We start from the raw sequence: 15,056 nt of genomic DNA, 5'->3' as shown, positions 1-15,056 counted from the left end.
ACAGCTAACCAAATGAGGGACTATACAAGAATAAGACTACCATGGTTCTTGACGAGGAAGACATTGCAATTTACTGACAAAAGTTAGGTGTATTACTGAAAGACTTATGTTGTTGAATTTTAATTTGGATGCTCTTTAAAATGTAAGAGTGAAGTATTAGTTTGATTTTACTGTACTGAAATTGAAAAGAAAATGAATTACAACAAAGAATTTAGGTCACTCCCGTGTACAAAATGTCTAACCAGAATCTTAGGTTACAATTAAAACTAATTTAAAATAATAAACAGTAAAAAGAATAATCAGCAGAGTGGTTGACTTTTCATGATTTATCATCAGTCCAGCAGGACATTCTGGAAACAAAAGTAGGAATTATATTGACTTTTTCAAGAACTTAATTAAAGAGTCCTGTGCAAACAATGAATTGACTACACACCTTGTTAAATCTGCTGAGCAGTAACTCATTATTTACGTCAATATCACAGCATTCTTTGTGATGGTGATAAATTTCCTCTTGGATTTGAAGGTACATATGATTAGACCATATTGATGACTTGCATTAAGCAGGGCTCAACAGAACTTAGGATGATAGAGAACTGTATCAGTATAGTATCACTGAATGTAATTATTTATTAAAATGTAAACCATCTTGTTATATTTAATGGAGTGAAAAACTGGAAAGCTGAATTAGCTCACTACAAGGTATACATCAGTGGAGATATTGTTAAGCTTTTCAACCTCCTTAAATGAATAAATAGATTAAGCTAGAGATTGTCACAGACTCTTAAAGTGGACTTGTGTTTCAGCTTAGGGAAGATGCACCAGAAGTATAAATTTCACAACTTTATTCAGTGGTGTCAGTTAGACAGTGGATAGAGCATGCAAAAAATTAAAAGAGATATTTTAGGCAGTAGCCAATTGAAAATTATTCACTTTTAGGATCAGCCAGCTAGACTACATAGTTTTTCCCAGTACTATACTTTCCTGCATTCCTATAAAGAAATAATTGGATAGCATTTTAAAAATGAATTTATATTTCATTTACCAACAGTCATTTGTATTCTTTCATCAATGTAGCATTTTGTAATGTCTGATCTCTACTATCTGGTTAAACTGCACAAGTGATAAAGGGCAGACCCTCCATTCCTCTGAGAACAAAACTTGTACTTCGTTATTTTTTTAATTGTGGAAGTTGTTCTTGCATATCATTGTATAATTTGTATGTGCTTAGCTGCTTTATGGTCTTCAAACTGTTTCTTCACTAATGTTATTTGTATTTAGAGACATTTTTCAGAGAACTGTGAGATATTTCAAATGTTTATGAATAATGTTTATCTTGTTCCTCCTTCAAGATGAAGGTGACCATGTTCATCATCTAGAGAATTTGATAGGATTCTGGTGGGTACATAAGTTACTGCTGAGACTGATCTACACCCAGAAGTATCTGATACAAATAGGACAGGATAATTAACTTTTGAATAAGTTTCAGAATTTCCTCTCAATATGTTTTCTTTCTGCCTCTGATATGCACTTCTTTTCAAAGGAGGCCAAAACATTTTTTATACTGCTGCAATAATACAGTGATCCTCGGCCAGCTTTTCTCAGGACTTGAAGATGATATCAAAAATTGTAAGTGAAGTCTCATAACAATGCCCTAATAGCACTCCCTTTGACCAGCATGAGAGCAGATCCTGGACCCAAGCTCTCCACAGTGTTATGATCCTGTTAGGGACTTTTAACATTTAAAAAAAAAATCCAAACACTTATTAGCCAGATTTTGCCACAAGGTTTCATTTTAATTTAAGAAACAAAACAAACTTCTTGTGCATATAATGTGTTGTGAAACCTCGCTGATGTTATGTGTGAGCGTTCCAACCTGAAACATTGGTCTTGTATGGTGTATTTATTTTTTGGCTATGAATGAGAAGCATTTGCAGAAACCGTGAAAACTCAGACCTCTCTCTCATTAAACAAACAAATGAAAGTATTATTAGAAGAAACATAATAAAACACTACAATGAATGCTCTTATACTTTGGTAAATTAACAGTAAGCACCTAGTCCCTCAAAGACAGAAAACCCAGAAGTATATGTTTTCCCCCACACCTAAAACTATCCTGAAACCTCCTTTCCCAAACAACAACAATAAACCTACTGGTCAGTGATTATCACACTATATTGTTAAGTAACCAGGACGTGGGTTCAGCAAAGTTTCAGCAAAGAAAACAATCAGTAACACGACCTGGCTTGCCTTTCATACTTCATCTCAAGCTGAGCTGTTTCCTGATGATGGCTGTTTCTCTCTTTCTTTTTTGCTGCTGCTTCTTCAACACCTCATGTATCTACTTTTCCTTACCAGGGCCCCAAGAGTTCCTTTATCTGATGAAACTTTGAAGAGTCATTCACTTTTCCTGGGACCAGCCTTAGAAAAATGTTTGAATTGCCAGCAGATATCCAACTGACTTCTCATGGCTTACCAAACTAACTTTGCTGACCGCTTTCTGCCATAAGGTTCTGTGAAGACCACAGTACATTTCTTCCACTAGCTACAAGCTGGATTCCCTCTGCCTTTCTCTGACAAAATCCAAAATGCAATACAACCCTTCCTACACTCCATGTGGTGAAAGTTAGAACCTTCTCTGCTTGAAATGCTGGCACAACTGACTATAACCTATTGTTGGCTGTCTCAATCCAGTCACATGCAGTCTTTACCAAAGCAAAGCTATAACCGCCTCTCTTTGTTCTCAAAATCAACTCTCTGTTTCCAAACCAAACTACTTGCTTCTGTCAGCAAAGACACTCAGATAAATAAAAGAACCTCCTAACTAAGGCTCCACCTTGGATTGCCAACTCTATGGCAAAGTGACATTAATGGCCTGTTCCCAGGTAGAAATGTAAATTAATTACCTTCTATTCCAAAGCTTTCCATATGAATAATTTCTATTTCTAAAGGCATTTTGTGATCCTCTTTCTAAGAATTGTTGGCTATGACCTCATAAGTAAACATGAACCCAAATTTTTAAATATAATTAACACCAAGCTTGTTTGAGTTGCATTTACTTCAGGTTTGCTAATCAGCTTCTCAGCATGGTGCATCTGTTTATCTATTGTTAAGCTTTAATTCCCAAAACTAATAGTTACATTCCAAAACAAATGAAATAGCAACTAGATATTTGCAACAATAGAAGTTTTGCTTTTGTAAATGAGCGTCAGACATTCTGGCTACGTGATCAAGCCAATTCAGTTGCGATTTATTCAATATGCTGTGGATGCTTGATATGACAGCCCAGATGAGCTCCTCAGTGCCTGGTATTTTGTTCTGCCGTCTGATCTTTAGAAGCTTATGGCAGCAGCTCAAGTGAAAGGAGCTAAGCTTCTTGACATGATGTTGATAACACAGCCTAAATCCTGCATGCATAGAGCAGTGTGGCAGGACTATTGCTCAATAGGTAGGTTTATTGCTCTGCATTCCCAGACTAATGTTTGAAGTTTGCCATAGGTTCCACTTGCTTTCGTAATTCTTGCATGTGTTTTGTCATCAGTAATGACAGCTTGAGAGAGGATACTGCCAGGATAAGTGAAAGTACACATGCTGACAGATTCTGGCCATGGACTGAAACTTTTGGCTCGAGATAGATCTTTCCTGGAGCAGAATGATACGTTTCTACAGTTTTCTTTGTGTTGATCATAAGGCTGAAATCTATGCTACATTGCATGTTTAGCTCTGAATCAACAGTTTCTGCATTGTCATTGGCAAAGAGGAAGTTGCAAAGTATGGCCAGGCAGACCTTGATCCCTGTCTGGAGAGATGTGAAAAGAATGTGCAGCCTGAACCGATTTCCTTGACCTGAACTTCCTCAGATAGCCTCTCTCTAAGGGTGGAAATTGGGAAGTTGTATTTAGACAAAAGCAGTTCTTGTCTCAAATTGAAAGCTGTGGCATTGTCCGTGAGGGTGTATGCATTTCATGTGCCAACGATGACTGGTGTCATTGATATTTTCTTTTCCTGAGATTGACTTATGACCATGTTAATAGAATCTCTGTGGCTGTGGCCTGCTGACCAGGAAAGTGAAGCAGACATGTTACGGTGTTATTTCTAGCCCCTTCTTCATACTCAGGCGGTGAGCAGTGTAATCCTAAAAAAGAATGGTGTTGGCTAGAGTCAGGCCAGCTAGACCGGAAAGAAGTGGGGAAGCGTCACAGGAGCTGTTGCTGCGAAGCAGACTGTTTAAAAGGCCTGTCTCAGTGCTGTGGGACCTTGTCCCAACAAAAGAAAAACACAAACACCCTCAGCCATTTGCTACATTGCACGTTCAGCTCTGAACCAACAGTTTCTGCATTGTCATTGGCAAAGAGGAAATCGCAAAGTATGTCCAAGTAGACCTTCATTCTGTCTGGAGAGATGTGAAAAGTATGTATAACCTGAACTGATTTCCTTGACCTGAACTTCCTCAGATAGGCTCTGTCTAAGGGTGGAAATCTGGAAGTTGTACTTAGACAAAAGTAGTTCTTCTTTCAAATCTAAAGCTGTGGCATTGTCCATGAGGGTGTATGTGTTTCATGTGTCAATGCTGACTGATGTCACTGATATTTTCTTTGCAGCTGTAGCCTGCTGACCAGGAAAATGAAGCAGACATGTTAGGGTGTCTTTTCTAGCCCCTCAATATCTATCCACCCACCCTGAGGCCTTTCCATTCCAATTGATTCACTGTACATTTTATAGAATTATGGACACCATTTTATGAACTATGGACACCATAGTGTATAATGGAAAAAAAAACTTTGAAAAAATGTAATTCATTGATAACATTCTCCAATGCTTGAAAAATTTCTGGACTCCAAACTAATAAGAAATATCAATCATCTGGGGGTTATCCTTGACAAGAAACTGAATTGGACCTCACCCATAAAAATGCCGTGGCTACCAGTGAAAGTCAAAGGCTAGGAATCCTATAGCGAGTATCTCACCTCCTGACCCTCCCAAAACCTGCCCATCATCTGCAAGGCACAAGTCAGAAGTGTAATGGAATACTCTTCATTTGTCTGGATGAGTGCAGTTCCAACAATACTCAAGAAACTTGACACCATGCAGGACAAAGCAGTCTGTTTGATTGCTACCCCTTCCACAAAAAATCATTTTCTCCACCATCACTGAACAGTGTGTACCATCTGTAAGATTCAGTGCAAGAACTTATGAAAGTTCCTTGGACAGCACCTCCCAAACCCATGATCACTACCATCTATAAGGACAAGAGTAGCAGTTACCTGGGAACACCACCAACTGGAGGTTCCTCCTCAAGTCATTCACCATCCTAAGTTGGAAATATACCACTATTCCTTCGCTGTCAGATTTTGGGTCAAAATCCCAGAACTTGTTCCCTAACTATGGGTGTACTTACTCCTCAGGGACTGCAGCAATTCAAGAAGGCAGCTCGCCAAGATCCTCTCAAAGATCTCATCCCATTTTCAATCTCCCTTTTGTTTCCAAAGTCCTTGAATGTGTTGTCACCTCCCAAATCCATATTCACCTTTCCTTTATTTCTAAATGTCAGTCTCTTCAATCAGGTTTCCTCTCCTGGTATAGGACCAAAAGAATTCTTATTTAAGTCACAAGGCTTCGTATGTGACTGTGACAAAAGTAAGCTATCCCTCCTCATCCTTCTCAGCATGTCTGCAACCATGATTGATCACACATCCTCCTGCAACTCCTCTCCACTGACATCCAGTTACATTGGAGTCTTCTCACCTGGTCCCATTATATAATCATAGCCAGAGAAATTCTCTTTCTGCTCCAAGATCGTTCCCTCCGTTATCCTGCAAGGATCAATCACTGGCTTCCTTTTATTTCTCATCTACCCTGCTATCCTCGGTGGCATCATCTGAAAGCACAGCATCAGTTTTCACACGAACACCGATTACATCCATTTCTAACTCACCACCATCTTTCTCAAATGTTCACCATCACTAAAGTATCAAATCCTGAACAGATCCAATATTGGATGACCAAAAATTTCTTCCGATTTATTATTGGGAAGATTAAAGCCATTGGGTGGAATTTTCCCAGAATTCAGCAAAAGCTGAAGATGGTTTACAATAAAGAGAAGACTGGGTTATCTTAACAGTTCAGGATGATCCTGGAATTATGAGTAGTTTTAACAGATGAGAACAGACCCCAGAGTACTTTGTGATCTAGCCAGTTCTGAGGTTGAATGGCAAAGCTAGATTTATTCTTTATCTTCTCAAGCCTGTACCCCTTGGATATATGGGGGCAGAAATAAGGACCATATCTGGGGCAAAAGCCTGGTGGGAAAGAGTTTTGTTGGAGACATTCATGTCAGCAGTGGAGATTGTGGTGCAGTGGTAATGTCACTTGATCACTAGATTAGTAATACAGAGACCCAGACTGATGTTCCAGTGATATGGTTCAAAGCCCACCATAGCAGCTGGTGGAATTAAACCTTAATTAGTAAATAAATCTCATCTCAATAATAGTAACTATGAAAACTGTCAATTGTGACCCCGATCCACAATAATGTGGTTGACTTTTAACTGCCTTCTAAAGTGGCCTGGCAAGCTACTCAGTTCAAGGGCAGTTAGGGATGGGCAACAAAAGCTGTCTTTGCCCATGACACCCAGTTGCCATGAAAGAATTAAAAAATTCCTGTAGGAATCAATCTGAAAGTAGCCAATGATCGCTTTAAATTGTGCTAACAGGCATTAATGATGTATTGTGAATTTCACATCTGTTGCCAAATTTCCCATCTAGTCTAGTTAGTAATTATATGAGAATGGTAGACAAGTTATTTAATCTATTGCTATTAGGTTAGAATTAAAATCTAATTTTAGAAGAATTAAAATTCCATTTGACAGCCTTGATTCATTCAGATTTCATATCTAACCTCTAGATTAATAGTTTTTGTTTCTATTCAGTTTTCTTTGTGTTTTGTGTCAAATTATGTGTTAACACTTCAACCTTGATAAATAAATAAAATGATGATAAACAGCAACAAAACCATGCCTTAAGCAGATAAACTTGAAATTCAGCCTCTTCCATATCAAAGGTGATTCTTCAATGAGAGATTATTGTAATATTACCATATTATGATACTCTAGTTTATTATACTCCTTCTGAACAAATAAAAAGGTAACTATTGTACCACAGGATAAACACACTGTTTAGTTTTCAGAAATAAATACTTGCAATGTTAACAACTGTTGCCTCAGGTCAAAGCTATCCTCCTCACTTCAGGAACCAGAATGGTTGAAGTGAATGTTTAAAATTACTTTTCAGCAGGAAATAGAATTGTTTGTCCAACCACCAATAACATGTAATACATTGGCACCTTTATTTATATTTCTTCATATCAAGTAATTATTTCTTCAGTTTGCTTGCAATGAAAGTTAGAATTTGCTTTTGGACCATAGTGCAAATCTGGTTGTAGCAAATTGGCAGAATAATTGGGTTGGATTTTCCTTTCTCAATAGCAGAAATGCTGAGAAGTTCTCCACTATTGTGGATCACAATATCATCATAATCTCCAACGACATGACTTATGGTGAAATCTGGAAGTTGTGGTGTGCCTTGACAGGCCCACTGATAGCCCAGTCATTCCTATTCTTAATACAGCACAGGTGGTTTTTGTGAGAATTTTGTTTTTTGCTCAGATTTTTAAGGACAAAAAGATACGATTGGTAAGTACAGGCATAAGTCAGCAAATTGGCAGGGTAGATGAAAGCTTTGTTGCTGTAAACTGTTACAATTAGCAATAAAAATGTTTGTGATTCTGTTAGCTCCTCTTCCTGTCTGCTTCCATCTCTTTTTCTCATACGCACTTCTCACCTGCTCCCATCTTTTCTTACGGCTCCTCTCCACCTCTCAACTTGACCCCTGGCTTCCCTTATTCCTCAGTCCCTCCCAAAGTCAAAATCATCAGGGTTTTTTCTCTGGTTTTTAATATTTTTAAAAGTATTTAAATATTTGTATAAATTTTAAAAGTTTTGGATTACATTTAAATGAAGTCCAAAACTATTTTAAATCATTAGCCAAAGATGTGTGGGTTAGGTTGATTGAGTATGCTAAATTGTCCCTTAATATCAGGGAGATTAGCAGGGTAAATACATGGGGTTACAGCGATAGGGCCTGGGTGGGATTGTTGTCATTGCAGGCTCAATGGACCGAATGGCCTCCTTCTGCACTGTAGGGATTCTACGATTATTAATCATTTTAAAGTATCAACCTGAAGAGTGACTGACTGCTTGACATCATGGTTGTTACATTCTTCTCTTTGATCTTAATGTACTAATCATATGATAGAGATTGGTGAAACAATAATGTGGATTCTTTATTTGAAGCTGGAAATATATACAAATAGAGTTACCAAGAGGCTGTAGTACATTTGATTTCAGTTGCTTCTGCTTATAGTCATGGGACAAATTATGGGACTACAACATCATATCCTGTTGAGCTGATAGTGATTGACGGCAGTTTAAGAAATGCCCCCTTAAAGATATATACATATAAATGATATCACAGCAAAGGGGCATGATTTCTTCTAGTAATGACATGGTGGGGGGATGATATTTTGCTGAGAATGTCTCACTGTTATTCACAACTGGAGCCAACTGGAAGAGCAAGTTTCACAGCCTGCAGACAAAGTATGTACGGACTTTCTTGTGCAGTCAGTGATGAACATTGACACTTCACCAGTGATAGGAATATCCAGACCAATGTCTGCTCCTTTTAAAGTATACTTTAAAAATCAAAAATTACATATCTTATTATAGAGTCCTGGTTCCCTCTCAGTTAAGTGGTACAGTGGCACAGTGTACTGCTGCCTTTTAGCATCAGCGACCCAGTTTTGATTCCTGGCTTGGGTCACTGTGTGTGCGGAGTCTGCACATTCTCCCCACGTCTGTGTGGGTTTTCGCTGGGTACTCCGGTTTCCTCCTACATTCGGGAAGATGTGCTGGTTAGGTGCATTGGCAATGCTAAATTCTTCTACGGTTGGTTTAACGTCTGTGGTAGGTAAAATGTTAGAATCCGTCATTAAGGAGGAAATTGCGAGGCATCTTGAAGGGAATTGCTTGATAGGGCGGACGCAACACGGTTTCATTAAAGGGAAGTCGTGTCTGACAAATTTACTGGAGTTCTATGAGGATGTGTCTAGGGCAGTGGATAGAGGAGAGCCGGTGGATGTGGTCTTTCTGGATTTTCAGAAGGCGTTTGACAAGGTACCTCACAAGAGGTTATTGCAGAAGGTCAGGGGACATGGAGTTGGGGGTAGGGTGTTAGCGTGGATAGAGGATTGGTTGTCAAATAGGAGGCAGAGAGTGGGGGTCAATGGGTGCTATTCGGATTGGCGGTTGGTGACTAGTGGGGTGCCCCAGGGGTCGGTGCTGGGGCCTCAGCTATTTACCATTTATATAGATGATCTGGAGGAGGGAACCGAGTGCAGGGTGTCGAAATTTGCTGATGACACCAAGATTGGGGGAAAGGCAAATTGTGCGGAGGGTGTGGAGAGTCTGCAGAAGGATCTAGATAGGCTGGGCGAATGGGCCAGGAAATGGCAAATGGAATTTAATGTTGGCAAGTGTGAGGTGGTCCACTTTGGTAGGAAGAATGGTAGGAAGGACTATTACTTACGTGGCGAAAAACTGCAGCAGGCGACGGTGCAGAGGGACCTCGGGGTCCTTGTGCATGAGTCGCAAAAACCCAGCTTGCAGGTGCAGCAGGTGGTCAGGAAGGCGAATGGGATGCTGGCCTTCATCGCGAGGGGGATTGAATATAAAAGTAGGGAGGTCTTGCTGCAGCTGTATAGGGCATTGGTGAGGCCGCAGCTGGAGTACTGTGTGCAGTTTTGGGCGCCGCACCTGCGCAAGGATATTTTGGCCCTGGAGGGAGTGCAGAGGAGGTTTACTAGGCTGATACCGGAGTTGAGGGGATTGAGCTATGAGGAGAGGCTGAATAAACTAGGCTTGTACTCGTTAGAGTTTAGAAGAATGAGGGGAGATCTCATTGAGACGTATAAGATGATGAATGGGATGGATAGGATAGAGGTGGAGAGACTCTTCCCGCTCAAAAAAGACAGTAGGACTAGGGGGCACAGCCTCAAGATAAAGGGGAGGCGGTTTAGAACGGAGTTGAGGAGGAACTTCTTCACTCAAAGGGTGGTGAATCTCTGGAATTCTCTGCCCGTTGAAGTGGTGGAGGCTGCCTCGCTAAATATTTTTAAGAAGCGGGTTGATGGGTTCTTGATAAGAGAGGGGATTAAGGGTTATGGGGAGAGGGCGGGAAAGTGGAACTGAGCTACAACAGATCAGCCATGATCTTATTGAATGGCGGGGCAGGCTCGAAGGGCTAGATGGCCTACTCCTGCTCCTATTTCTTATGTTCTTATGTACCTGAACAGGCACCGGAATGTGGCGATCTGGAGATTTTCACAATAACTTTATTGCGGTGTTACTATAAGCCTACTTGTGATACTAATTTAAAAATAAATGTGGGCATGAATATAGAGTTTATGTTAACGCAAACATTCTGAGGTAAGGTGCCTTTTCTTCGGATGTTGATGGATGTGCTTTGTATTATTATCATTTAATCATAGGTTTCGTTCACTTCGTTGACTTATTAAAATCAAATCATGTGATTTTTGAATGTTACACTCCGTTAAAGCTGTTAGAAAGATGGACACTACTTTTAAAATGCAGCACAAAATATGGATGGTTTACCCTGACAAAATTGGCTCTAGATGATTAAGTGGCTTCTTTTGTGGTTTTAAGACCATAAGACATAAGATATAGGAGCAGAATTAGACCATTTGTCCCATCAAGTCTTCTCTGCCATTCAATCATGACTGATATGTTTCTCAACCCCATTCTCCTTCCTTTTCCCCATAACCTTTGATCCCCTTACCAATCAAGAACCTATCAATCTCTGTCTTAAATACACTCAATGACTTGGCCCCCACAGCTTCTGTGGCAATGAATTCCATAGATTGTGGCTGAAGAAATTCCTCCTCATTTTTGTTCTAAAGGGTTATCCCTTTACGCTGAGGCTGTGCCTTTGGATCCTAGTCTCTCCTACTAATCAAAACTTCTTTCCCACACCTACTCTATCCAGGCCATCCAATATTTTTTAAGCTTTAATGAGATGTCTCCTCATTCCTCTAAACTCCATTGAGTACAGACCCAGAATCTTCAAATGCTCCTCATACATCAAAGCTTTCATTCCCAGGATCATTCTCGTGAATCTCCTCTGAACCCTCTCCAAGGCCAGCACATCCTTCGTTAGATGTGGGGCCCAAAATTACTCACAATATTCCATATGTGGTCTGACCAGAGCCTTATAAGGCCTCAGTAGTACATTCCTGCTTTTGTATTCTTGTCCTCTTGAAATGAATGCTACCATTGCATTTGTCTTCCTAATTGCCAATTCCACCTGCAAGTTAACCTTAAGAGAATCCTGAACTAGGACCCTAAGTCCCTTTGCGCTTCAATTTCTTACAGACAAGGATTAAATCACATCTGAATGTGCCTCTGGAAGGTCATTAAAATGTGCATGTCCTTGTAGAGAACCTTCTATTGATGAAATATTAGAATGCAAGGTAGCTTGTGGAACTTACAGTTACTATTGTCTGGATCCCCAGAAACTCAAATGAAGTGGTTGCCTTCAAACTGGCATATACAAACTTGAAATTTAACTAAAAAGGGTGGTAAGGAATCACTTCATTACAAGCATCTATGAATTGCAACCTTAATTCATTCATTTTGGGAGGGACCAAGACAACAAGGCTGAACAGGCCAGAAGCTTTACAGATAATGCAGGATTATCCAAGGTTCCACCGATTGCGCCTATGTGGCTATTGAGGCAACAGCTGGCAGCTGAGTGCTTGCAACAATCCACCAACTGCCAGCTGCCTGGACATTCTCTGCTTCTGCAGTTCTCCCTGTGCCCCACCGAAGTGCTGCTTTTTGCACTTGTGCTTGATGCTAAGAGTGGATGTGATGCTGGTGCATCCTTTGAAGCCTCATATTCTATTGTGATAGGATGGTCATCGGGCTCAGCGGTGCGTTCAGGGAATGGCGCTTCATTAAGAACGTACAGTAAGTATTTGTTAAGCACACTGATAGCTTTTCTCAACAATCCCATGTCTCAATTAGGCTTTCAGAGCAGCAAATCTATGGCGAAATCGCTGATTGTGGCCTTCTCAGTGACAATGAACCAACTCAGCCATTTCCATACATTCCCCATCTTTCTCCTTTGTTTGCTGAATTCATACTGTCCGTCAACACTCAGCCTCACCGACTGCTGAGGACTATGCTCCTCACTTGCCCTAAGGTCCAGGGCGTCCATCTCAGATTGGAAGACTATGGCAAGATTGGGCACTCCACTATTCATAATGTGTACTCCTGTGTCTTATAGCTTCTCTTTTCCTGAGCATGGGTAAGTGTTCCAATTAGTGAATTTTTTTCCAGCGACACCATTCCAGCCACATGAGCCTCCCACATGAATGCTGAGCAGACTGTGATTCCTCACCCTTCCGTACATTAAAGATGCTTATCTTTCACAGCAAAATGTACCCTTTGGCACAATGCATTTCCAACCCCTGAGCACACCTACTGGTGCTCATCTTTCATGTCTCCATACTGAGCACCATGGCACTCACTCTTGTGAAGTGCAGATCATTGAGGTGCTCCTGCCACACTATGTCATGCCCGCTCACCAAGGCCATTACCTTTGTCAAACCTTCTTGGTCTAGCAAAGTGGTCTCCTCCTGCAGCATTAGTACAATCGCACCAGAGATTCAAAGCCTTCACCAATGCCCGCAGGTTGACATCTGTGCAGGATGAGGCTGAGTGCCCATCAACATTGGAAGCCCATTTACCATATCCACCTGTTGCAAAGACCATCTGAAGGATCACTTCCAAATATATCTGGTCCAGCTACGAGGTCCTTCCTCCCACCTCTTGCAGCGTTATTACAGCTGTTTGACCTTCTTTAATTCTCCCTCTGAATCACCTGCTGTCTGCCAAACTCTCACCCGTGTCATGAGCATGGGGCCTAACTGGCTGTGACTCACGCTGACCACCCTTTAATTGGCCAGCCAGTGTGAAATCAGGGTTGGGCTACGATTGCAGGCGGGAACAAATGTCACATCTGATTCTGGTCCCACCTGCCGTACATGCCTGATGTGCAAATTTCAGGCCATTGATGCAGTTGTCAGCTAACAGAAACTGTTCTAAGATAGCAACTGTCCTATTTATTCTAAGGAAGCCTAGCGGGTGTTAGTCTCGGATATGAAGATGAGAAAGAAGCCATCTCATGTAGTACAAAACAGGATATTGAAAAATTCATCAGAGATGGAGAAGAGGAGCTTGTTGGTTTTACTATAAGATTATATTTCTTCAACACAGAGGCTCAAGTACCGTTTTTGACTGAAAAGCCAGAAACTTGCGGCCTTATTTCTTCTATTCTTCAAAGGACTGAAAGAGAATTTCCATGTCTGCAACACTTACAACGACTGTCTTGGAGAAACAAAGTAATGTTGACTTTTGGAACTTTAAATAATCTTAAATGTATGCTACACCTTTAGAAACCATCTTTGTGTATCTGTGTGAATCAAGAAGTGGGTATTTCTTGCATACATTTTCAAGTGTTGTTAAAAATAAATGTTTAAGGTTTCATTTTCTTACAAGGAAGCCTGTTTTGCACCTGTTCTTAAAAGTCACAGCACTCAAGGAGATAAAACATTTCTTCTCTAATATACATCTTGGTGTGGTCAGTTGAGAACTCGGGAAAATGGAGAAATTACCCTGCATCGCTCTCTGTCCATACCAAATATATATAACTCATGTTGCCAGCAATAGCTTCAGTATAATGTGTACAACTCATTCAGTAATCCTTTGATTCATTCTTCTCAGAGGTTCAGTATAGAGTTGGATATTAAGAGAAGATCCGGCGCAATTCAATATCTAAAACTTTACTGCCTTCCTTCCCATTACTTTTCTAACTTTACAGAGTACAGCTTTGTATTTATTTTACTCTTTATTTCCTAAAATCACATCTCATCACCTTATGTATTATCCAGCTATTAAGTGCTTCAGTTCCGTCCGTCCATTTTATATTCTAATTAGCAGCAGATGTTTCTTAATTCATGAGGATGATGTCTTCTCGGTCACAGTTTCTGCCAAGGATCTTCAAAACAGGCAGATTGTTGACCCATAAATCTTTGGGCAGGAAGGGCAGGACATCCCATGTAATTGTGTGATCCAGAGTGCAGGATTTGCTACCTTTCATCTCTGCTTTTACTGTGTCTCACCATTAAGACATTGTAACTAAAAACATGATGTATTCTGATGAACAGCTTGTCACCATCCTGAATGATTGATAGTCAGCTCCTCCCAGTTGTTAATGTCAATGTCACTGTTTAAAGAAGAACTTCAAAGTGTCGTTAACATTTTTTTTTCTCCCTGGAAATGTTAGCCATTTTAGAATTGAGAAATCAAAACCTGGCAGGGATGACACTTCATGGCCACCTGGAAACAGTGTCAAGGCAATTGCAGTTGATCTTGTAAGAGTTTTGTCTGAATGTTTGTGGAGCTGGCTCTAAAAACGCTAGTGTTTGTTCAACAGTCCTCATATTGAATCCAGAGGATGTGGCAGATTGGGTGCCAGCACTTCTGGAAGGCCTACGAGGGTGGGAGTGTGGCCAAATGCTGCTCTGTAAAGGTACACTTGACCCCCAAGCCATAGGCCTAAATTGTTGCCTAACTTCCTTTTGTATTTTTAAATAACTTTTTTTTTAAATGGCAGTGAGGGCACATTCTTGTTGAAGCACTCTTCCAGTTACTTAGCTTGTACTGCAGCTGGGTGCTTCTCTGAAGCTGGTGGGCCTCTTATTGGCCTCCTGCTTTGTGAGCCCATCTGCCGCCCTAAATTCCTCAGGGAACCTTTTTCTGATCTGATTAAAGCCTCACCCATGTGAAAAATCTTGACTTTAATCGGTTTCCATTGGTCCTAGGTTTGGAATCTTAAAACAATCCTCATCCCTGTTTCCTGTT

The 15,056-nt window shown here is 40.5% G+C and overlaps 1 protein-coding gene across 1 annotated transcript in view; it reads left to right on the top strand.

Annotated features, from left to right (window-relative positions):
• Positions 1–15,056, top strand: part of LOC145343138 (uncharacterized) — a 193,809-nt gene that overhangs the window by 143,146 nt on the left and 35,607 nt on the right. The window lies entirely within an intron of this gene.

Source organism: Carcharhinus amblyrhynchos, chromosome 5, assembly GCF_965287045.1.
Source record: "Carcharhinus amblyrhynchos chromosome 5, sCarAmb.v2.hapA, whole genome shotgun sequence".
Taxonomy (NCBI): Eukaryota; Metazoa; Chordata; class Chondrichthyes; order Carcharhiniformes; family Carcharhinidae; genus Carcharhinus; species Carcharhinus amblyrhynchos.
The sequence above is the reverse complement of the archived record's forward strand: the minus strand, read 5'-3'. Positions and strand labels throughout refer to the sequence as shown.